Below are 22,500 nucleotides of genomic sequence, written 5' to 3'. Positions count from 1 at the left end.
GGGAGACGGGCGCGCGCGCCCCCGCGGGGGGGACCCGGGGGCCACCCCAAGGACACGGACGCGAGTCCGCCGCCGGGGCACGACACGGGGTCTCACCGCCAGAGGCCCTCCAGCACAGGGGCGGTCCCGCAGCACGCACGACGGCGCCTGGCCTCCTCGGGCCCCCGTGGGACCTCCTCGCAGGGGCTCGCGGCCGCCACCGCCGACCCCGGAGAGCCGCGGCCGGCCCGCGACAACACTCTCCCGCACGCGCACCGGCGCGCCCCCACACCGCCCACCTCTTCTTCCCCGTCGGGAACCGACAAGCACTCCACCAGGGGACGCCGCCGGCCGTGGCGGCCGGGGGCGGCACCCTCACGGGGCAGGGCCAGGCTCGATCCCGGGCGGGGGAAGGGGTGGGGGGCAGGGGCGAGGGCAGACCGGCGGCGACGGGGAGGGGGCGGCTCACACGCACGGCCAGGGCCACGGAGCAGGGCCGGGGGCGCCACCCAGGGGGAGACAAAGGGCCGGGGCACAGCCGGGCCACCAGGAAAACCAGCGCGGGGCCCCACCGCCCCACACCAGGGGGCGGTCCCGCCAACGCCTGGGACGCCGGCCGGCGCCCGCCACCCTCGAGGGCCTCCCCACGACCCGGCCCCGCCGCCGGGGCCTAGCATGCGACGGTTCCCCCCGCGTGCAGCGGAGGAACCCGTCCACCCCCCTTCGCGCATCCATCTGCGTCGCCTCCACACATCCATCACCACCTCAGCCGACCCCAAGGGCTCACACGTCCTGGGGAAACGCTCCCGAGCCAGGCGGCCCGACCTAGGGCCACACACCGCCGCCGGCTGCGGCTCGAGGCAAGGGCAGGCGCGGCAGGGCTCCCCGTGGCTGCGGGACTGGGGAGCCGGGACCGGGGGGTCCCCCCCTCCGGGCTCGCCAACGGAGGCGACCCCGCACGCACACACGCCACCCCGCGCCTCGGACACCGGCTCGGCTCGGCCCGGCGGGACCCTCCCCCGACTCGGAGGGGGGAGGCGCGGGCCACGGTAGGCAAAGAGCGGCGCTCGGCCCCACCGCGGGACCGGCGCACCCCTCCCGCGGAGGCGAGGGGGTCTACCCACGTGCTCTGGCAGTCGCCACGGTGGCCACTGCACACTTGGGAGGGGCGGCAGCTGGGGGGTTCGGTACCCCAAGGCTCCCTCTCGGATCGCTAGAGAAGGCTTTCTCACCGAGGGCGCGTCATCCCCCACTCAGCGCCTCTCCTTCGGGCCCGCAGAGGCGCTTCCGTGAGCCGCCTACACCTCCTCCAGTCGCCTGGAGGGGAGGGGGTCTGCGGCATGGGTAAGCACACGGCCCACGGGAGCGTTCGCGGCCAGGGCCGGGGCACGACCTCGGTAAGGCTTGCTGCCCTCGGGCTCGCCCCTCGGGCCCTCGAGGGGGAGCACGCCCAAGATGCGTGACACAGCCCCCTCTCTCACAGGCCCCGGCCCCCACGATCGCTCCCACGCCCGCGCGCAGCCCCCCACGTAGTGGGGACCACACGGGGCGTGCGCTCGGCCAAGCTCAGGCCCCCACGGCACGCCGCTGAGGACCAGCACAACGAGGCGGCCCCTGGCCCCACCGCCGGGGGGAACAGGCGGGCGCACCTCCCTTACCGTCTCGACCCCCCCAAGAGAGAGCCGCTCACGGCACCCGCCACGGTGGCGGAGACCCGAGGGACACGCTGGGAAAGGGGAACAACACCACCGCTCGGCCTCGGGCACCTGAGGGACGACCTGGAGCGCTCCAGGAGCACCACGGAGGGCCAGGCGCGGCACGCTCGCACACCGACGGGGGGCGCGCAGCGTGGCGGCGGGGCGGCCCTCCCCGCCGTGGGGAGGGCCGCTCACGAGGCGTACGCCAAAGAGGCACAGCGAGAGCGTCTGCTGCGTCCGAGGACCCCGGTCCCCGCCCACGCTGGGAGGCGGGGGCGGGAGACCGCGGGTTCGGGGCCGGAGGCCGCACCCCTGCCTTCCGCACACCCCGGCAGGCGGGGCGGAAGAGAGGCGAGGAGCCCGCGGACAGAACGAGAAGAGCGGTCCCGTCCCCCAGGAACGTCCGTCCCTCGTCTGGCACGGCTTAGGCCCAGCCCAGCGGAGCGTGGCACCACCACATCAATCGGTTGACCCACCCAGCCTAAAGCCACGGCGGGGGAGGCCCGCAGGGGAGGCACGGCGAAGACCCGTCACACGGAGGCCCGCTTCCGCCTCGCCGGCGCCCCTTCGTCTCGGGCAAAGAGCAGCCAGCCACCCCAGAACGAGAACGCCTGACACGGGGCACAGAGCCTGTGGGGTGGGGTCGTGCCGGCCACTCACCACCGGGTGCCTGCAGCGGGGGCAGCGCACAGGGTCGAGCACCCGACGCCACCTGGCCCCGCCGCCCTCGGGCTCAGCCAGAGGCCGGAGGCGGCACCGCGGGTCGGGGCAGCCGGACGCGCACGCAAGAGCCGGCGCGCAGGCCCAAGCGGGCAGCTCAAGCGGCAAGGACCGAGCCGGGCGTCAGACAGCCGCCCCCAGCCCGGAGTCCTGCCCGCGTCCGGAGCCCCAGCGTCTATCGGCGACAGACGCAGAAGAACACCGTGTCAGCACCTATCTGGTGGCAAAAAGGCCCCATTTCCGGCGGAAGAAATCATCGCGCCCAACAGCGGGGCCCACCCACGAGGTTCACGGGGGCCCCCGGAACCTCGGTCCGGCCACCTGCCCCCAACACTTCCCCATCCACACTTGCCCCGGAGCGCCCGGGGCCACCTGGTCGACCCGGGGATGGAGGGGTGGCAGAGTGGGCCGGGGACACGGGGGAGAGGGAGCGGGCTGGGGACGCCCTCCCCGGTCCCCCCACGCGGGCAGGGACCGGTCCATCCGAGTCTCCGGGCCAGGACTTGGTTCCAAGAAAGAAACACAGCACCCCTCCGAGCCGCCTCCGATGAGCGGGCCCCATGAGGGACCACGCCCGGGCCCGGGAGCCCCTCCCCGGGCCACCCAGTATGGCTCGCGCCAGTCCCCACCTCCCGGCCCGGACTCGGGGTGGAGAGCGGAGGGGGGAGACAAAGTCGCGTCCGACGACCGGGACCCACGCGGGCACGCTGACAGGCCGGGTGCACCCTCGCCGGCCACCTGCGCGAGCAGGGGCCGGTCCGTCCACGTCTCCGGACCCATCGGGACTTGAACCCATTTCTCCAGGGAGACGCCCGGAGCCCACGGGGCAACGCACCCAGGCCCGGGCCAGCCTCTCCGGGTCACCGCTGGCGGCCCAGGCCGGTCCTCACCTCTGGAGTCCGGCTCGGAAAACCATCGGCCCGAAAGCATCTGACGACCGGGACGCACGCGCGTCCACCACCGAGCCCGTGGCGGCCTCCACCGGCCTCAACGCTCGGCCCGAGCCGGTCCCCACCTCCGGAGCGGGACGCGGGGGGCACCGGGAAAGGGAGGTGGGGGGGGTCGGGGAACGAACGCTCCCAAGGGCGGCCCAGGAGAAGGCCGGGCCACCAAGTCCCAGGCGCTCCGGGCGCGGCAGACCCTCTCCTCTCCCACCGCGGCGGCACGACCCGACATGGGCTCCCGCGGCCGGAGGGGCACGGGCGCATGCTGGTCGACCCGGCCAGGCGGCCCCTCAGCCCCGGCTCGGGAGCGCGGCGGCAGTCACAGCCCCATAGATCTGCAGGCCCAATCTCAGGCGACAGCAGGAGGCGCCTACGCCTCGGCGCCACCGGGGCTGCCAGCACCAGCGTCGCCCGCCTCCCGGAACTCTGCTTCGGGCCCGGCGGCTGAGTCACAGCCCTCGACAAGGTCGCCGGAGCTCCGGAGGGAAGGGACAATATAAAAGCGGCCGCCAGGTGGCGCCCGACAACCGGCTCGAACGTCCCCGGGCCGGATCCCGGTCGCCGGCCGGCCACCGAGGACGCCGGAGCGCCGGGCCGCCCAAACGCCCGAGCTCCTCCCGGAGCGGGGCGGGCGTCCCGCGCGGCCCCGAGGGGTCCGCCTCGGAGCTAGCTCCCGGCCCGACACGACACGACACGACACGGCGCGTCCCGATCCCCGGCAGCACACGGGGGCGGGGGTAGCTGGCAAGATGCCGCCGGGAGGCTGCCTGGAAGGGGACGCGATTCCAGGCCATGGGGGGGGGGGGCGCGGGGAATTCCACGGAGACGCCCACAGTGCCACAAGCGAGATCCCCAGCTCCCCGGAGGGTGAGAGGGAGGGAGGGAGGGAGGGAAGGCGGGGACCAGCGAAACGAAACCAGGCAAGCGCTCAGAGAACGACGCAGGAACTCATCCCTTCTGGCACGGGGAAGGGCTTTGGAAAGCTGATACGCAGAGCCCGGAAGCTAGAAACGAAAGTAAACATACACTCTGGCCCCACACAAATGGAAACAAACATCTATTTCCGCACAGACCGCGACAAAGTCCAAAGAGAACACATGGGTGCGTGGGTGGGGAACATGCCCTTGAGGTCAGAACGTGGATTTCAAAATGGACTGACCACAGTCACCGGCGGGCGGGGGCAGGGGCGGGGGCGGGGGGGCGGGGAGCAGCGAGTCAACAGCCATCCACTAAAGAAACCGCGTTCCAGGACATCTACACAATGCAACGTGGTGAGTGTGCGTGCGTGCGTGCGTGCGTGTGTGTGTGTGTGTGTGCGCGCGCGTGCGCGCGCGCGTGCGTGTGAGAGAGAGATTTACAGTAAAGGTTCACAGTGACCTGTCGTCCCACCAAAATCAAACCAAGCCAAACTACCAAAAAGTCAAAGTCAAGCTCTGGGACTGCTGTGGCCCTTCAAGGAGTACGTAAAGGCACACACACATGTACGTGTATGCACACGTGTACACGTACAGACACACACACGTGTACACGTACACACACACACGCATCTGAAAACCTCAAGCATGTCCCATAAGAGGTTCCTGTCCAAAACAGGGCAAGGCCTCATGCAACGCAGCCCCCCCAGAACAAGCAACCCGATGGGGAAAGTGGGCAGGAGGCCTGAACAGAGCAGACCAAGACCAGGCATTTTCATCCACAAGGAAACAAAGCCAGAAAAAACCAACAGAAAACAACGCCCACAAAGGAAACAAAGCAACAAGGACGACGACCCCCACCACTCCAACAGCAACCGCAACACAGTTTTCCACTGTCAACAAAGCAACCAACAGTACCTTTCTTGGGGGGTGGGGGCGGGGACAAAACCAAAAGCCAAAGGAAACCTTTCCCTGAAATACAAGAAACAACTGGGGCTGCCTAGCTGGCGCACTACTTAAGAATCCGCCCGCCACTGCAGGGGACACGGGTTCGATCCCTGCTCCAGGAAGGTCCCACATGCCGCGGAGCAACGAAGCCCGTGAGGCACAACGACTGAGCCCATGTGCCGCAACTCCTGAAGCCCCCGTGCCTGGAGCCCGTGCTCCGCACCAAGAGAAGCCACTGGCAATGAGGAGCCTGCGCACCACAACGAAGGGGAGCCCCCACTCACCGCAACGGAAAGAAAGCCCGCGCACAGCAAAAAAAGACCCAACGCAGCCCATCAAATACAGAACCATTTTTTTTTTAAATGGAGGGTATGATAGAAAGCGCTGGCATTTCTCTGCACAAGCATACACGGCCAGGCCCAGGATCTGGAATCGCGACAGCAAGTTCCAAACGGCAGAGGAAAGTGGCTCCTGACGGGACACCTATTTTTCACGCTGAGAGAGACCACCACCATGTCATGCTGGAGGACTCAGAGATATCACCTGGCGCCTGACAGAATGGCTCCCCGACAACAGATGACACTACGGAAAACAGCACAGAAGTCCCTGAAAGCACTGCACCAACAACTACCACGTGACCCAGCAACTCCACTACGTGCCCACCGAGGGGGTGAGGGTGACACATACATACACGTGTATGTGTATCCACACCTATCCCTATGTAGCCATAGTTAGGGACATACCGATAGCGCTCTCTGTGTGCATACGTCTCTACCTAGTCACACACAGGCGCGCGCGCGTTTATGACTCAACCCTACCAGGGAATGAGGTCTTGCCATCCGCGGAAACATGGAGAGACCCAGAGGGTATTGCGCTACACAAGATACCTCAGGTCGCGAGACTATCATGTCTGTGAAGAACATACACAGCAATACACACACATGAACACAAAGAAGGAACCGCAAACAGGTTCCTCGACACCTAAAAGGAACAAATGGGGGGTGGCCAGAGGAGGGAGGGAGGGGGGAAGAGGGAGACGAGTGCAATAGGTGAGGGAGAGGAAGCGGTGCCCACTTCTAGTTATGAAATAAACAACTCACTCGCAGGATGTCATGTACAGCAGGCGGAATAGAGTCCATCCTACTGTCATGACATCGAATGGTGACAGACGGTAACGAGACTTATCACGGAGATCCCTGGGCCATGTGTAAACATAGCCACTCGCTAGGGTATACACCTGAAAACCAATATACTCTTGTCAGTCTGTTAGACTTCCATTTTAAAAGGGCGGGGGGAGGAGGGAGGGAGGGGGGAGGGGGGCAGAGAAAGGAGCAAGAGGAAGAGGAGGGTGGTGGGGGAGGAGGAGGAGGGGGGGGAGGAGGAGGAGGAGGAGGAGGAGGAGGAGGAGGAGGAGGAGGAGGAGGAGGAGGAAAAAGATGGCTTGCCTTGAAGAAATCAACAAAAGGAAAGAGCGAGAGAGACAGAGACAGAGGCAGAGAGAGACGCGAAATCAAGAGTGGACACTCAGGTGACTGCAAGAGTTAAGGGAGATTAAGACAAGAAACAAACTCCCAACAGTAGTTTGGTAAGTCCAAAATCAAGATTTGGATATCATGCTGGCATCAAGCACCAACCCTTCTAAATGGACACAAAGACACACAGGCCTCCCTCACTTGGGGCGGGGGGGTCGTCAGGACCAGGAAATGACCATGCAAGCGGAAGCTGGAAAAGGCAACCTTGTTCATCCACGGCGGAAACATACCATGGTCCCACAGCATTCAAAACATTGTATCAAAACATGTACAAACGGCTCTTCCTCACTCCCAATGAAAACTGCAGAGAACGTCCAAAACAGCCAACGTGTGATTTGCTTAGCAGATTGTCATGGAGAGCCTCGACCAGAAAGCATCGCTTTCGGTTTGTAACATCATAGGAACAGCAGTCTCAACAGCGCTTGCCTTCTTGGCGCAGTATCATTTCTACGCCTGGATACACAGTCCTACTTTGGGGTGGGGGGGTGGGGGTGAGGGAGCCCTGCCAGCAGTTCCTATTTTTCAAAGCAGACCTCTTCCCCCTCCCCCCAACCACCACCACCATTTTTCTTATTTTTTTTCTCTTTCCTCTGGTCTCAGGTTCTGCCCAATCCAGTCCACTGGCCTCCATCCCAGGCCACTGTGGGCTGTGTGTACAGATTTGCAAGATGAAGACAGTTCTCCCCAGAGAACCGGGCAGCCGCCCGGCTGAGATCTAAAAACCGATCTGCTCATGCAGTTCCACTTTTTCTTTTTCTCTTTTAAATGGGCTTCTTTCTGTCAAGGAGAAGATTTCCAAATCAAAAGGAGACCGAAAGATTTCTAGGTTCCACAGCTTCAGGATTCCATGGATCGGGGGTGTCAAAAAGTCTGCGCAGGGCCTTCAGTAAAGGCCGTCTTTCTCAGCGCACACAAGTCAACCCGAGACCAAGGCAACCTGAGGGCAAAACCCCTCGCTTGATTTCATTTCTCCCATTAGGCCCCGAACATCAGAGCGCGTGTGACAGAGAGAGAGAGACAGAGAGAGACAGAGACAGAGACAGAGACAGAGACAGAGACAGAGACAGAGAGACAGAGAGAGAGAGAGAGAGAGAGAGAGAGAGAGAGAAACCCCACAAAAGAGAAACAAACGAAAACCCCAGCAAAGGTTCCATACATTGTTCGCCAGGATTGGAAGTGATGACGTCGTTGCGGGGGAGGGGGAGAATTATGCGGAGGGCACTTGCAAACCTCGCGGTTGCAGCCAGCAGGTGCTGACAGATACGTTTTTGAAACCGGCTGGCGGCGCCCTTGAGCTTCCTACGGTTCTGACCATACCCGTTCTCAGGGAGGTGGCTGTGGAGCCCAGGATAGGCCACGCCAAAATGCACCTCCGTGGCACAGTGATCATTTGGCGTGACGGTGACCTCAAGCAGGCGGCCAACACAAGAGGGACCCTCGGGCTCTTCTTTGTGTCTCCCTGAAAGCGAGACATCCATCTCTCTCTCGGGTGAAAGGCGCACTCCCTGCATCTGCACCTGGAGTTAGGAGGACGCTCCGATCCCCAAAGTAGGGAATTCATTGGGGCCGAGAAGCCTAGGGAGACAGACACTGTGACTTCTTTCAGGGACCCCCCCCAAGCCCAAACTCTGTTTAGATTCTTCCTTCCCTCAGGGCGCACCCGAAAGCTAAGTCTCTCGGTCTGATCCCTGTCTCACACATGTACTGTCCCTTGGTCTACACAGTCGAAAAGCTGCCCGCCTCAGCCACTTCTCACGGCTAGAAGGTAAAACAACAACAACAACAACAAACGAACACGTGTTCCCGCTCCCGCTTCCTCTATCCGCCTTGAGTCCATGTTAGGATGAGTCCAGCCACGAGGACTCAAGAGGGGCAGAGGGGGAGATTTCCCCCTCCCCCAAACAGGAAGGCGTCTGGAACTCTCTTCCCAGTGGCCACCCGGCTCAACTCTGGGTGCCTGAACCCTAGTTTGCCTCCTTTCGATTTTTAAATGCTCTTCCCTGGGTTAGAATCACAAGGAGAGATGCTCACGCGTGTATGTCTTCCAAGTTTTACGTGACATGGGGCAGCCCTCCTAAGAAAGCAAAGAAAGACTCAGAGAAGTGGCAACACCTACAATCTCTTCGGTTCTGCTGAGGAGAGGGAGGAAATCTGGGAAAGTAACTATACTATGGCCCGGGCTGGCGGGCGCCGGGCGGGGGGGCGGGGGAGAGTTAAGGGAGCTAAAGGAGGATGAGATTTCTTAGAAACTCATTCTTAGGCACAGAAACATTGGATGGATGCGGGACCCCACCTCTTCTTTTCCCTTGTGTTGGGAAGATCATTTGGCTCCTGCCAGCTGGGGTTTCATGCCCCCACGAATCATCAGGCGAGTGCTCCGGAGAAAAGAGCGAGAGCACAGGTCAGGAGAACATGGAGAAGATGGCTGCCGGATGCCCGGGGCCACACGGATGTCTTCGGGGGCACAGGCACGTCCACAATCTGTGGACCATGTCTACGGCAGATTGGGTGTGTAGGTCATTTTGAACAGGCTCCCATCCACCTGCCCTCATTGGGGTCCTGTCTCCAGCTCCCCTGAGCGGTGCCGTCACGGCCAGGTGAAGACAGGGCTCCTCCAGGGGCGGGCCCGTGCCAGAGAAAGGGAGACGGCAGTGAAGTCATCGAGCTTCGGGTACTTCTACCAGAGTGACTCTCCTTCATCAAGTCCCCGGCAGGTGGAGGGACACGTCTTTCTGACACGGTGGGGCCAGGGGAGGCTTAGAAAAAGGCTTCTGACAACCGCACCATCAAGTATGAGCTCTCCGTTTCCTTGACGGAAGAGTCCCCCACTCTCCCAAGTGGTAGAGCTAGGAACGGGCCCCTCGGGTCCCATCTTACACGTGAGAATGACATGCTGACTTTACCCCTCTTCAAGGCGGAGTTTGTAAAAGGTCAGCCCTGGAGGAAGGACCCAGCTTGTCAGTCCTCTCATGCTATCATCCAAGCCGAGGAGAGCCGTGCCAGGCCTCCACGGAAGGAATACGGCGGTCGGCTGCCTTTGGAGAAGATGGCTCTGTGAGCAGCAGCGTGGAAACCAACCGAGAAGCAGGGGCCACTCTAGAGGCCAGCAGGGTCCTTAGGGGCCCAGCCAGGCCAGGCCAGGCCAGGATGGAGAGAGGGGATGGAGCCGGACCTTTGAGGCCCTAGCCTCCACAGCACCTGGGATTCTGCTGGGATTCTTGAGAAACTCGCTCCACATTCTAGAAGGGCCTGCGTGTCACAAAGATACGAAGCCATACTTTCCTTAAAGAGCACCTGCCCTCAGGAAGTGGCACTCAGCACGCTCGCTGGTGATGGGCCAGACACACCCATAGACACTCAGGTTCCAGGGAAAAGCTTTGCTCAGCTCTTTCTCCCCTTGCGTCCTCAAAACACAAAGCCATCGCTTCCGGATACCAGGGAAGCTCTCAGGTAGGTTTGTGCTGGGGCGGGCGCCAACTAGAACTGTGAAGAGGGGAGATCGGAGCCGCAGAAGCTCTGGGGCCCCGAGGAAAGACGCCGCCGCCGATCCACCTCTCGCACCTTCCTCTCAGCGGGAGGGCCAGGGACTCTCCCCCCGCACAGGATCCTGGCCACACACGAGGGAGGGCCCACACCCACTGTCCTGCTCCTCTTTGCCTGGGGTGGGTTCAGAGACACTGGACTCGGCTCATCCCTCTCCACAGCGGCGCGTCCCTCTCCACAGCCGTGCACGGCAGGCAGCAGAGCAGAAGAACAAGAGCTGGCATCGTCCACCGTTCCCAGAGCTGCTCCATTCCCGTCCACGCGCATCCGGATGGGGCGCACAGACAGGGCGCCCGTCCTGAGGTCACCGTGTCGCTCCAGGTGCGGACTCCCGAGATGGTGACATCTCGGTCGAGGAGACCGTCCCCTGTGAGACCACAGGCTTGGCAGTATTGCCGAGAGCATGCTTCGTGGGCCATCTGCAATTCCATGTCACCGGAAACATACCGTGTCAAACTTGTGCTCGGCCTCCAAGTCAAAGGGCTGCCTGAGGACTTTGACCGACAATTCCAGTTGCTCCTGGCCTAAGAGACACAACTTCTCCCAAGAAAACAAACCGTAACACAATGTAAAGTCTGACCTACCTCCAGACGCGTGTTTGACGTGGCACGGCCATGTCCGGAGGCTCATGTGACTTCCATGCGGGGGCAGCCTGGGAACCGCCTTTCTGAGTCTCCCCCTCCCCGTGCGACCCCAGGGTAGGGCTGGTGCGAAGAGAACGCTGGATGGGATGTAGGCATTGGAAGTGAAGCCACAGCCAAGGCTCTCTGCAGGCTGTCGCCATCCCACACGGTGACAGGTGGGCACAGAGGTGCAGGGTGGAAGGCTGTCCATCCACACACACACACACACACACACACACACCCACCCACCCCCGCCGCCCTGCGTCTGGCTAGTGTTCCCAGCTGGTGCCCCCTGGACGACAGTGGCCCAGGCCACTCCTGGCTGCCTGGCCGCAGATCCACCGAGGGACAGCTGTGCCTTCCCCCGAGTCTCTCCATGTCTCCCCTGTGGCCCCGCACATCGGTGGCTACCTTTCCCTGTGGGCGCTGACAGCTCCATCGGCACTGCCACCTCCGCCACTGCCACCGGGCACTCAGAGGACTGAGAGCCACAGCCTTCCCTCCCCTCCCCTCCTCCGCAGCCCAGCCCAGCCCTGCCCTGCCCAGCTGCTCCCAGGCCTCTGGAAGGTCCAGTTCCTAGAACGAGGTCTTCATTCCTGTGACTCCCACGGTGTCTCTGCTTCCATGACACAGACCGGCTATGTTGTCCCGACAGTAGGACACACACAGAAACCCTGTGTGAAAATCATGAGGCTGACAGCATCATTCGTCATCTGAGACAGAAAATCAATACAGATATCGTATTAAATACACATAATTACACGTAGGGGTGTGTGTGTGTGTGTGTGTGTGTGTGTGTGTGTGTGTGTGTGTCTGTCTGTCTGTCTGTCTGTCTGTCTGTCTGTATCTCACTGCAGTATTCACACAAGCATTGCCAGCCAAGCAGAACCTCAGGTCTCTGTGATAATTGTCCCTGGGGATGTTCTGCCGACTGTCACGCAGAGACCGTCGTTGTACAGAGACACAGGTAAAGACGTGTGTTTGTCAAGACAGGAGAACACAGAAAACACATCCTGTTTCACAGGGATGAACTAGTGTCATGATGCCAACCTGGGGACACGGGCGCCCGTTCATGCTCCTGGCCAGGCCCTGCAAGCATTAGGGGACCATCGCTTCTGTCCTTGTATGGGCCGCTCACTGCACCGAGTTCTTAGTCACCTCACGTAGCCCTCACCGCAAATCCACACCTTGAACGTGGTCCTCCTTCCTCATCGCCACCGCCACCACGTTCCTCCTGGTCTCTTTAAACGCGCACGCGTCCCTGGTGGGTGGGGTAAGGAGCCAGCTCCCCCCACCCCACCCCACTCCGGTGCCTGCCTGCCTGCCTGCCTGCCTGCCTGCCTGCCTGCGTGCGTGCGTGCGTGCGTGGAGTAGAAGCAGGGAATGTTCTGTCGTTCCCCCTTCCCAACCCGCGAACGAAGGAAACCTTCGTGTATCTTTCTATACTTTATGTGCTGTCGCCTACATGTGTTCCCCCATTTTTCTTTATCCACAAGAGCTCCCTGCAGTCCCCACTCTCTGTATGAACGGCATTCACACACATCCAAAGTGAATTTATTTCAGCTTCTATCGGGTGGCATATCCAGATAGATCCTTTAGGTCAGGAAGCACAGAAACACAGCCAAGTCGAGTGAGTGCTGAACCAGAGTCATTTAGGAATCCTATGAGGTGACCAGTGTGGAAGGAGCATGTGTTCCAAGGCACTTCTTTTGATGTCTTAGGTTTACCTAGCCAGCAATGCAGATCCCATGAAAGTGGCCAGAGATCTTTTCTCCATAGGCTCTCCTGTTACGGAACGCAAGTGTGTTCCCGTGCCCACGGACGACACACAGTGAGGCCAAACAAGGGGACACGTCAGAGTTTGGGGCAGGGGAAGGTTTCTAGCATGGCCGAGCAAGGGGAGGGTGGGAATCTTTCTTTTCCAGAAAAGTTAGAACTTCTCTCAAGTTGCATGGGCCCAGAAAATGCTTTCTCCTCTTCGATCATCAGTCAAGGAAAGGTAGCACCTGGTTTTTCACGAGGAGATTTTCTTCCTAATTCCAGTTATCTTATAAAATAAAGAAGAAAAATTATGTTAATGTTTCACATAAGCGTCCAGGACTATTTCACTTCCATGATTTGAAGAAATGTTATTTTCTCTCCAACTGACACTGTCCTTGAAGGACCAAGCTAAACTTCTAAGGAGCCAAATTCCAAATAATTTTGAGACTAGGAAATACAAAGTGTAGTGTCATAGATTGATTGATGGATCCATTGATTTCATCAGACAGCAGTCATCACTTCTAAGATTATTCGAACACCACTAACGTTTGGGTAACAAAGTTGAGATGTCTGCGCTCGAGCACGTGCGCGCGCGCGCGTGTGTGTGTGTGTGTGTGTGTGTGTGTGTGTGTGTGTGTGTGTGACTCATAAGGGGATGTTTTCCATAGCTGTGCACTATGGCACTGCAGGATCTCTGGTTGCTGAGTACCCAGAGGTGGAAGCCCCGATACAGAGCTTGGACTGTGAAGTTATGCATGGGTTCTCAATGGTGTGTGTGGGGTCGGCCCCCCTAATCCCCCATGTTGGTTGTTCAACGGTCAACTCTAATATATAGATCAGAGAGGATATCATCCATGTGCTTCATATGAATAACTTTCCCAAATAATCTTTATCTTTTTCAAAGGAAGACATCCTGTAATCCATTTCATAAGATGCTATTGGGAACCTACTCCCCCAGCATGTGAATTATCCCTACAGAGCACAAGATCCCTGAGAAGGAGGAGCCCTGGATGCTGAGACACCAGGAAAGTAGGCTTTTAGATGATATTTTCTGCTTCTCATGAGATGACGGTGTCTACTGATCCTATTCAAGTGTGTAAAATGAGAGCCCCCTGGCAAGGATCAGCAGAAGGTCTTTGCTGCTGGGCCCTGGGCTCTTCCTTTCAGTGGGGAGGCCAAGAGCCTCAAGAAGGAAGGAAGGAAGGAAGGAAGGAAGGAAGGAAGGAAGGAAGGTAGGTGGGAGGGAGGGAGGGAGGGAGGGAGGGAGGGGAGGGTTTGCCCGGTGCCATCAGGCCCGTGTGTCACCCTAAAGAGAAGGGCAGCCATCGCCACTGCTGGAATCATGTCCCCATTTCCTGGGCAGGACATTCAAGAAGGCCTCCTCCTGTGTGTTTCGTGCATCACCTCGACGGTGCCCCCAGGAATAGTCACCGGAGGGAACTGTGCAGCTGAGCCAACCTGCCTGGGAACACGGCCTCCTTCCTTTAAGAAGTGGAAAACTCGCCCAGTGCTCTCTCTGTTGTTGTTTTTCCGGTCCTTATCCTTGTCCTTGTCGTCGTCGTCGTGGTCGTCGTCATCGTTACTGTTGTTAACAAGTGAATGAGAGTGAGTCAGAAAGAGAAAAACAAATATTGTATATTCACACATATATGTGGACTGCAGAAAAATGGTACACATCAACTGGTGTGCAAGGCAGAAAGAGAGACACAGATGTAGAGCACAAACATATGGACACCAAGTGGGGAAAGCGGGGAGGGTTGGGGGGGAATGAATTGGAAGATTGGGGTACCAAATTGTACACTCTAAATATATACAGTTTATTGTAAAACATGAAAAGAAAAAAAGTTAAGAAAAAGTGAATGATGCCTCCGTCTAGAGGAATACTTGGCAGTTATTATGTTCAGGACCATTTCTTTTTCTGCCATTGATGGAAAACTCCTTGGATCCCGTTAGCATTTATGGATTCAAGGAGTGCAGTTCTTCATAGGTTCTGTCACGTCGTTAGGAGGGGAATCCTCATCAAGTTGCTTCAACCAGGACTATGTGTCCTTCAGATGCGGAGATGGAAATGAATGGTGCTCTGCGGGGCGGTGGGGGGGCGGGGGCGCGATGATAGGCACCCAGGACTCCTTCCCCCAGGCCTCCTTTTGTTCCCTCACTGCTTCCTGGAGAAGGGACACCCCCCCCCCACGCACACACCGTCTAGGTGTGCTATTTGCTGTCCATAATTTCCCGTGCCCTTTGGGCATGGCTGATAGAGACGGACATGAAGCAGCAGGACGGCAAGCTGGCACCTGGGCCTAGGGAAGTTTCACAAGTGAAATATCAGAACTGGAGCTGGGACAGACATGCCTCCCCTTCCCGGGGCCGGGGGGGGGGGTGCGGAAGCTGGGCTGGGGGAGCTGGAGACGAGGGGCACAGAGAGAGGCAGGGAAGGGAGGCCCCACGTGGGCCTGGGAGAGACGGGGATGGGGAGGGCGGGGCGGTGGGGGGCAGGGGGCCACTGCTGACCGGCCTGGGTTCGGGTTCCCTGTCCCCCGTCCTGCTGAGAACGTGCCTTTGCTTCCTGCCCTCAGGTGTGCGAGAGGAGCACGTTTCTTTTCAATAAAGACCAATACATCATGTCACACTATGTTTGGTTTTGCTTGTTCATGTTCCAGACGAGGCCAACGAACTCTCCCAGGGGAGGTGTGGGTACAAAGGATCTGACAGGATGGGAGGGTGCGGGTCTGCGCATGGGCCAAGAAATCCAGAAAATCTGTCGTAGCTGAGACTCAGGCCTTTTTCAGAAATAGGCCAAGAGAGTTCAGCTTTGACCATTCCCTGCCAAGCAGTCATCACAGGTGCTTCCTGGAAGGGATTGAGTTGCAGAAACCAGCGTGGCCCGCAGCCCTCAGGCCTCAGCCCGGCAGGCAGGCAGGCAGGCAGCGGCTATTGTCTGTTGGTCCCGCCCCCGCCCCCGCCCCCGCCCCCGCCCGCTTCTCCACCGCTCGCTCCTTCCCAAGTCGCCAGGGCTGATAGTTGCCGGGAGAGGGGGAGGGGAAGTCCGGACGCTTCATTCCGCAGGGCCTTGTTCAATCGCTTCATTCAAATGCAGAATGCTCTCCGGTCAGATCGGGAGCCTTTGACTTTGCCTCGAGCTCCCCTTTATCGAACGGCTTTTTTTTTTCCTTCCCCAATTTCCCCACCCTTAGGCTGCCCCCTCCAAACTGCAGGGAGGGAGGGAGGGAGGGAGGGAGGGAGGGAGGGAGGGAGGGATGGGTGAAGGTTGTGTGAGAACTTCTCCTTGTCTCAGGCAAATAGGAGTCCCCTCTTTTTCCTAACCCAGGAAACCCCACTAAACCATTTGAGAATCACGGACATGCGTGGAAGCAAACGTCTTAACTTGAGATCGTGCTCTGCTGTGGGAGGACAGAAAGGAGGGCCAGAATGTCCGGTCTTGTGCTGTCCAGTTCTTAAGCGACTTGAATTCAAGGAGACACATTTTGGGGCGGCCTACTCTGAACATATTGAAAGCTGACCTGGTGACTGTGTGTGTGTGTGTGTGTGTGTGTGTGTGTGTGTGTGTGTGTGTGTGTGAGAGGGAGAGGGAGATGGAGGGAGGGAGGGAGGCGGGGAGGGAGGGAAAGGGAGAAAATAGGTTAGTAGAGGCCTCCATTTCATGGAAACTGTTTCTGAGTTCTGAGAACAGGTCGGTTCTGTGAAACAGTTATCATATCTCCTCTCAGGAGGCAGTGATGTTGATGGGCTCCCAAAAACTAGGCCTGTGGTGCAAGCAATCAGGTTATTTCCTAAGAGGCACTTGTATGGAAACCAAAGGAAGACAAAGGTCCATCACTGGAGCCGATTATAAACCAGTGGGGGGGGGGGGAGCGTGTGGGGGGCGGTGTCAGTGAAGAAGATTTGTAGATGTTAGGGTGGAAGCAACTTTAGCAGTTTGAAATGGCTGTGATGATGTCGGGTGTTTGGTTCGACTTTCAGAGTGGCTCTCACAGAAACAGGCACCAGGATGGTTTCCACAGGAGCTGTGGTGGCCATGTCTCTAAAGTTTTCACCAAGTCCTCCAGCTTCGGTCTGTAGGGCTTCAGGCAAAGGGCCGTTTTCGTTGTCAGTGATGCCAAGTCAAAAGGGTGGGCGAAAGTGGGAAACATTCATGGAGAGAGTTGTAGCCAGATATTGGGGGCAACTTGAAAGACTTCAGGATCCAGTCCGGTTTTCAGGTGAAAAGCAACACCCTAAGGAAAATGAATAGCACCAGAATCTCACATCCACAAGTGTGTATTCCCGTTTTATGGAAACGTAACGTGGGCCTCTAAGGAACGCGTGCAAGTGACTCTCTTGCCAAAGAAATAAGGAGCCTCACGGAGAGTTTCTGAATTCTGGACGGAGCAGGTAGGGAGAAAAAGAGAAGTGATTCCATTTTGCTGACAAGGGTACAAGTCACCAAATGGATGTCCAACTTTTAAAATAAATTGGGTTTTGTTTGTTTTCATTTTCCCTTGTAGCTGGAAAAGAAAAGATTTCACAATCCGTCCTGTTCTCTCTCTCTCTCTCTCACTCAGGTTAGGAGATTCTTTTCTGTTTGAAATAATGGAAGCATTTATAATGTCGTGCAGTTTCAGGTGTACAGCACAGTGATTTAGATAGAAAGATAGGTAGATAGATAGATAGATATAGATTCTGTTTCAGATTTTTTTTCTCTTATAGGTTATTACAAAGTATTGAGTATAGTTTCCTGTGCCAAGTCGTAAGAGCTTGTTGATTATCCACTTTACGTATAGGAATGTGTATATGTTCATCCCAAGCTCCTAAGGTATCCGCACCCTGGCCCCCCCCCCCCCCCGCCCCCAGCGGCTTCCCCAATCAGTCCTATTGTAGACAAGTAGTCATACACACACTATCATCCTAGTCCTCAGTTCATTCAGCCCCACGTAGGTCACTCGTTCTTCTCGGAGTCCAGTTTTCCCATCGGCCCTGTCAATCTTGCCTGATGATTGAGCGTGACTGGAAAAGTGATGGTCCCAAGAAGTTTGCAAGAGCTTTTGTGAAGGCTCATAGGACTTGCCCAGCGAAGTGGGTGCCTTGATCACTGCAGGCTGTGGAAGGTATACCCAAAGTGGCAAACACAATTTTTTTTTAACCGTCTCTATGCCATGGTGAGGACAGAAGGCTTGCAGCAAGGGAAGGCTTCAACCCACATGGAAACCATACTCACCGTCACAGGAACGTTTGGATGACCCTTACTACGTGCCAGTGGAGTGAAGTCCAGTGGCCGGGGCTCAGGGGTTCCTGAGAGAGGAGGTCTGACGCCTCTGGGGACAAAGAGAATTGTTTTCCCCCAGGGTGACAAGCATGACAGGTCAGCCATTGCAGGTAACCTGTAGAAATCTTCCCACCAGCATCTATTTACAATTGGAGCCATTCGAAATGCACCAAGGTGGGTGGCGGAATGCGGGGGGCGGCGGGGACCTGGGGGGGGGGTGAGGTTCCCCAGGAAGCCTGAGACATGGAGACCCAGTGGCCGGCCGGGCTGCTGCCCCTCTCTGGGGTCTGCTGTCCCTCTCTGGGGTCTGCTGTAGCCCCGACCCTCTGTTGAATGGACAGAATGGAATTGATCCACGTGTGGCCCCCCCCCACCCCCCATCATCTTTCAAGAGGCTGTTGTTGCCGCCTCGGCATGAAACTCGGGTGGAATATCTCCTTGATACTGGGCTCAGTCCCTGTCGTGTGAGCCTCCATTTGGACGACCGAAAACCCTGTATGCCAGGGCAGAGAAGAAGGATCCCATCATTTCCAGAGCAGCTGGAACACACCCGTGTATAGACACAAGCCAAAGAAGGCTTCACGTTCCTTCCTCTTCGACAACGCTTCCCATGTCAGGAAACCTCTCCAGGAAGCCTACTCCGTTTCATGGCTCTGCTTTCGAAGGAGAGAGAACACATTCTTGAGCTAGGCCCTCTCCTCTTGGATCCTCTCTCAACATGCATTCTAAGTGCAAAAGACTTCATGTGTCATTCGGTTTGGGGGCAAATGTGTCCAAAATACCCCAACGAGTGTAAAACAGTTAGATAGGTCACTGGGGAACAGTGCCTCCTTAGCCACGTCACCCACATCCCAGGGAAAGACTTGCTAGGCAAAGAGAGAAGCCTCTTTCCTTGTGAGCCAACCCTGGCTCTTTGAATATCAAGAGGACTAAGTCCACGTGAGTCCCCCAAGACCTGATAAAGGTAACCTAGAAAAGAAGTGATGATTTTTAGAAGACATAAGCCTGCCTGCCTGCCTGCCTTCCTTCCTTCCTTCCTTCCTTCCTTCCTTCCTTCCGGAAAAAGGAAGGAAAGCTTTCTCTCTCATGACGGAGAGAGCAGAGCAATAGAAGAAACACCCAAGCCCGAGCCCAAAGTTGGCCTTTTTCACCGAGAGACAGAAAACTGAATTCTAGTTTTGCACTGGTTTCCTGTTGATACGAACACTCATGTGTGTCCTTGAATCCATCCTCATCTTAAGCAGTCCTGACCACGGTTCCCATTCCTTTCCGAAGATTCTTCTCCTCAGAAACCTTTTCCAATCGCCTGTGCCCAGTTTTAGCTTTTCCCTTGTGTCCTTTGTTTCCCATTTCGAAATGACTAGCTTTAGGACCGAAATGTCTTTTTTTCCCTCCCCCAAACCTTATCTGCATACCTTCTACCTTGCCTCCCCCCTCCCCACACTCCCCAAAGAGGTCCTCTTCCTACAATGAGGATGGCGACCTCGGGTAGCTTGGACCACACACGTTCCTTCTTTAGGATGCCTCATCCTTGGACATTTGTCACCGCCCCCCCCCGCCCCCCACCCCACCCCACCCCACCCCACCCCACCCCAATCCAATCCAATGAAAGTAAGGAAGCCAACCACAGTGACCCGTGTGAACATGGACTGCCTTGTAGAAGTCCAGGCTCCTGCCTAGTTTGTGGTTTCCCTAAAGCGCAAGATCTGTGTAGGCATGGAAGCACGCATATGCTCCAACTCTCCGGAGCAGGGAGACCCTTAGGCTTGTGGAGCTAGGGACGTTTCAGCATTTTCCCTTCTTTGGAGATGATGTAGACAGGCTGCTGAATGTCCATTCTTTCATGGCACTCAGTCCACCCCTAAACCTAGAGATGTTGGAAAGTCTTGAAGTCGGCCTATGGAAAAGAGTTCTTGTGGAAGACGTTCCCTTACACATTCTCCTCATCTCGTCCACACTTCTGTCCTCTGTGTGTTATGAGCGGTCCCACTTGGATGATTCGTGTTTTCTTAAGACAGGAAAGCAGTCAGTCCTCATCTCTACACCTCCCGGCCGCCCCCTCCACCACCCTGTTCCCGTGAGAGATTTTCTTCCTGCTTTCAGACGGGAGAAGGAAAGGAGGGTCCGTGTTCCCCTCCTGTTGTCACCTCGCATGGCAAAATCTCCCTATGCCACGGAGGCCCATTTGGGGGCGGTGTCCTGCGGGCCCGAAGACCTTCCGAGTCAACCTCAAGGAGGATGAGGATGTTCTCTCTTGCCACCGAACCGGTGAACCCGATGGCCTTCTAAGCAATGATGTCTCATCAGCCCACCCCACCCGTTTCACACAGAACGGAACAGCCTCTCCTGGATGACTCGGAGCAGGGGAGTTCCTGGGTCTGTCAGAGAGGGCCCTCTGCTGGCGGTGGGTGAAAAAGCACTGCACAGGACAGGAGGTGTTCGTGGTGTCCTTGGGAAGGAAAGGCGGGGGGGCATTTTATTCTTGGAAAGCTTATGCTGGCCCAGGATGTACACTATGAAAGATGATGCGACCTCATTTGGGGCGGGCACCAGAGGAGGGAGACGCGGGGCGGGGGGGGGGGGGGGGGCGGGGAGGTGTAGAAACGCATAAAAGCGGTCCTACCTTAAATGAATAAAAAAATAACAAGCAATATAACATGTACAATAAAATAGAGCACACGCAAAGGAAACGAAGGCAAAGTACAGGAAACGAAGAGAAAAATGCAAAGCCTATATACAGTGCTTCCATGTTCCTCATTCAATCAGCTTGGTGCAGGAATCTCCAGGAGATGAACAGCAAGCATACACGGGTCAAGCGGCGGCCGCGGGTCCACCGACAGCCCGGGGCTGCGCAGCCCGAGTCCGCGCGTGCTGTCGCTCGGCGGCCGGCGGCCCGGGTCTCGGGCGCCCGCGGCCCGAGGGTCGCTCGGCGGCCGGCGGCCCGGGTCTCGGGCGCGCGCGGCCCGAGGGTCGCTCGGCGGCCCGCGGCCACGGAGCCTGCAGGTCGCTCGGCGGCCCGGCTCTCGGGGAGCCCGCGGCGCGAGGGTCGCTCGGCGGCCCGCGGCCACGGAGCCTGCAGGTCGCTCGGCGGCCCGGGTCCCGGGCGCCCGCAGCCCGAGGGGCGCTCGGCGGCCCGCGGCCGGCTGGTCGACCTGCCTGCAAGTCGACCGGCGGCCCGAGGGTCGCTCGGCGGCCCGCGGCCACAGAGCCTGCAGGCCGCTCGGCGGCCCGGGTCCCGGGCGCCCGCATCCCGAGGGGCGCTCGGTGGCCGGCGGGCATGGTCTCGGGCGCCCGCGGCCCGAGGGTCGCTCTGCGGCCGGCAGCCCGCGGCCTGCACGCCGCTCGGCGGCCCGGGTCTCGGGGAGCCCGCGGCGCGAGGGTCGCTCGGCGGCCGGCGGGCATGGTCTCGGGCGCGCGCGGCCCGAGGGTCGCTCGGCGCCCGGCGGCCCGGGTCTCGGGCGCGCGCGGCCCGAGGGTCGCTCGGCGGCCGGCGGCCCGGGTCTCGGGCGCCCGCGGCCCGAGGGTCGCTCGGCGGCCCGCGGCCACGGTGCCTGCAGGCCGCTCGGCGGCCCGGGTCCCGGGCGCCCGCAGCCCGAGGGGCGCTCGGCGGCCGGCAGCCCGCGGCCTGCAGGCCGCTCGGCGGCCCGGCTCTCGGGGAGCCCGCGGCGCGAGGGTCGCTCGGCGGCCCGCGGCCACGGAGCCTGCAGGTCGCTCGGCGGCCCGGGTCCCGGGCGCCCGCAGCCCGAGGGGCGCTCGGCGGCCCGCGGCCGGCTGGTCGACCTGCCTGCAAGTCGACCGGCGGCCCGAGGGTCGCTCGGCGGCCCGCGGCCACAGAGCCTGCAGGCCGCTCGGCGGCCCGGGTCCCGGGCGCCCGCATCCCGAGGGGCGCTCGGTGGCCGGCGGGCATGGTCTCGGGCGCCCACGGCCCGAGGGTCGCTCTGCGGCCGGCAGCCCGCGGCCTGCACGCCGCTCGGCGGCCCGGGTCTCGGGGAGCCCGCGGCGCGAGGGTCGCTCGGCGGCCGGCGGGCATGGTCTCGGGCGCGCGCGGCCCGAGGGTCGCTCGGCGGCCGGCGGGCATGGTCTCGGGCGCCCGCGGCCCGAGGGTCGCTCGGCGGCCGGCGGGCATGGTCTCGGGCGCCCGCGGCCCGAGGGTCGCTCGGCGGCCCGCGGCCTGCAGGCCGCTCGGCAGCACGGGCGTGGAGGGCCTGGGACCGCCGCCGTGCTGGTCACCCGGCGGTACGGGACGGCGCGGCCTGCTGGTTGACCGGGGTCCCGCGGGCCCGCGGGTCCACCGGCAGCCCGGGGCTGCGCAGCCCGAGTCTGCGCGTGCTGACGGTCTCCCGGCGGCCTGGCTCTCGGGGGCACGCGGCCCGAGGGTCGCTCGGCGGCCGGCGGCCCGGGTCTCGGGGAGCCCGCGGCGCGAGGGTCGCTCGGCGGCCCGCGGCCACGGAGCCTGCAGGCCGCTCGGCGGCCCGGGTCTCTGGGCGCGCGCGGCCCGAGGGTCGCTCGGCGGCCCGCGGCCTGCAGGCCTCTCGGTCGCCCGGGTCTCGGAGGGGCACGCGGCCTGCTGGTCGGC

Source organism: Hippopotamus amphibius, chromosome 15 (genome assembly GCF_030028045.1).
Source record: "Hippopotamus amphibius kiboko isolate mHipAmp2 chromosome 15, mHipAmp2.hap2, whole genome shotgun sequence".
In the NCBI taxonomy this organism is placed as follows: Eukaryota; Metazoa; Chordata; class Mammalia; order Artiodactyla; family Hippopotamidae; genus Hippopotamus; species Hippopotamus amphibius.
This window is presented reverse-complemented; position numbering follows the sequence as displayed.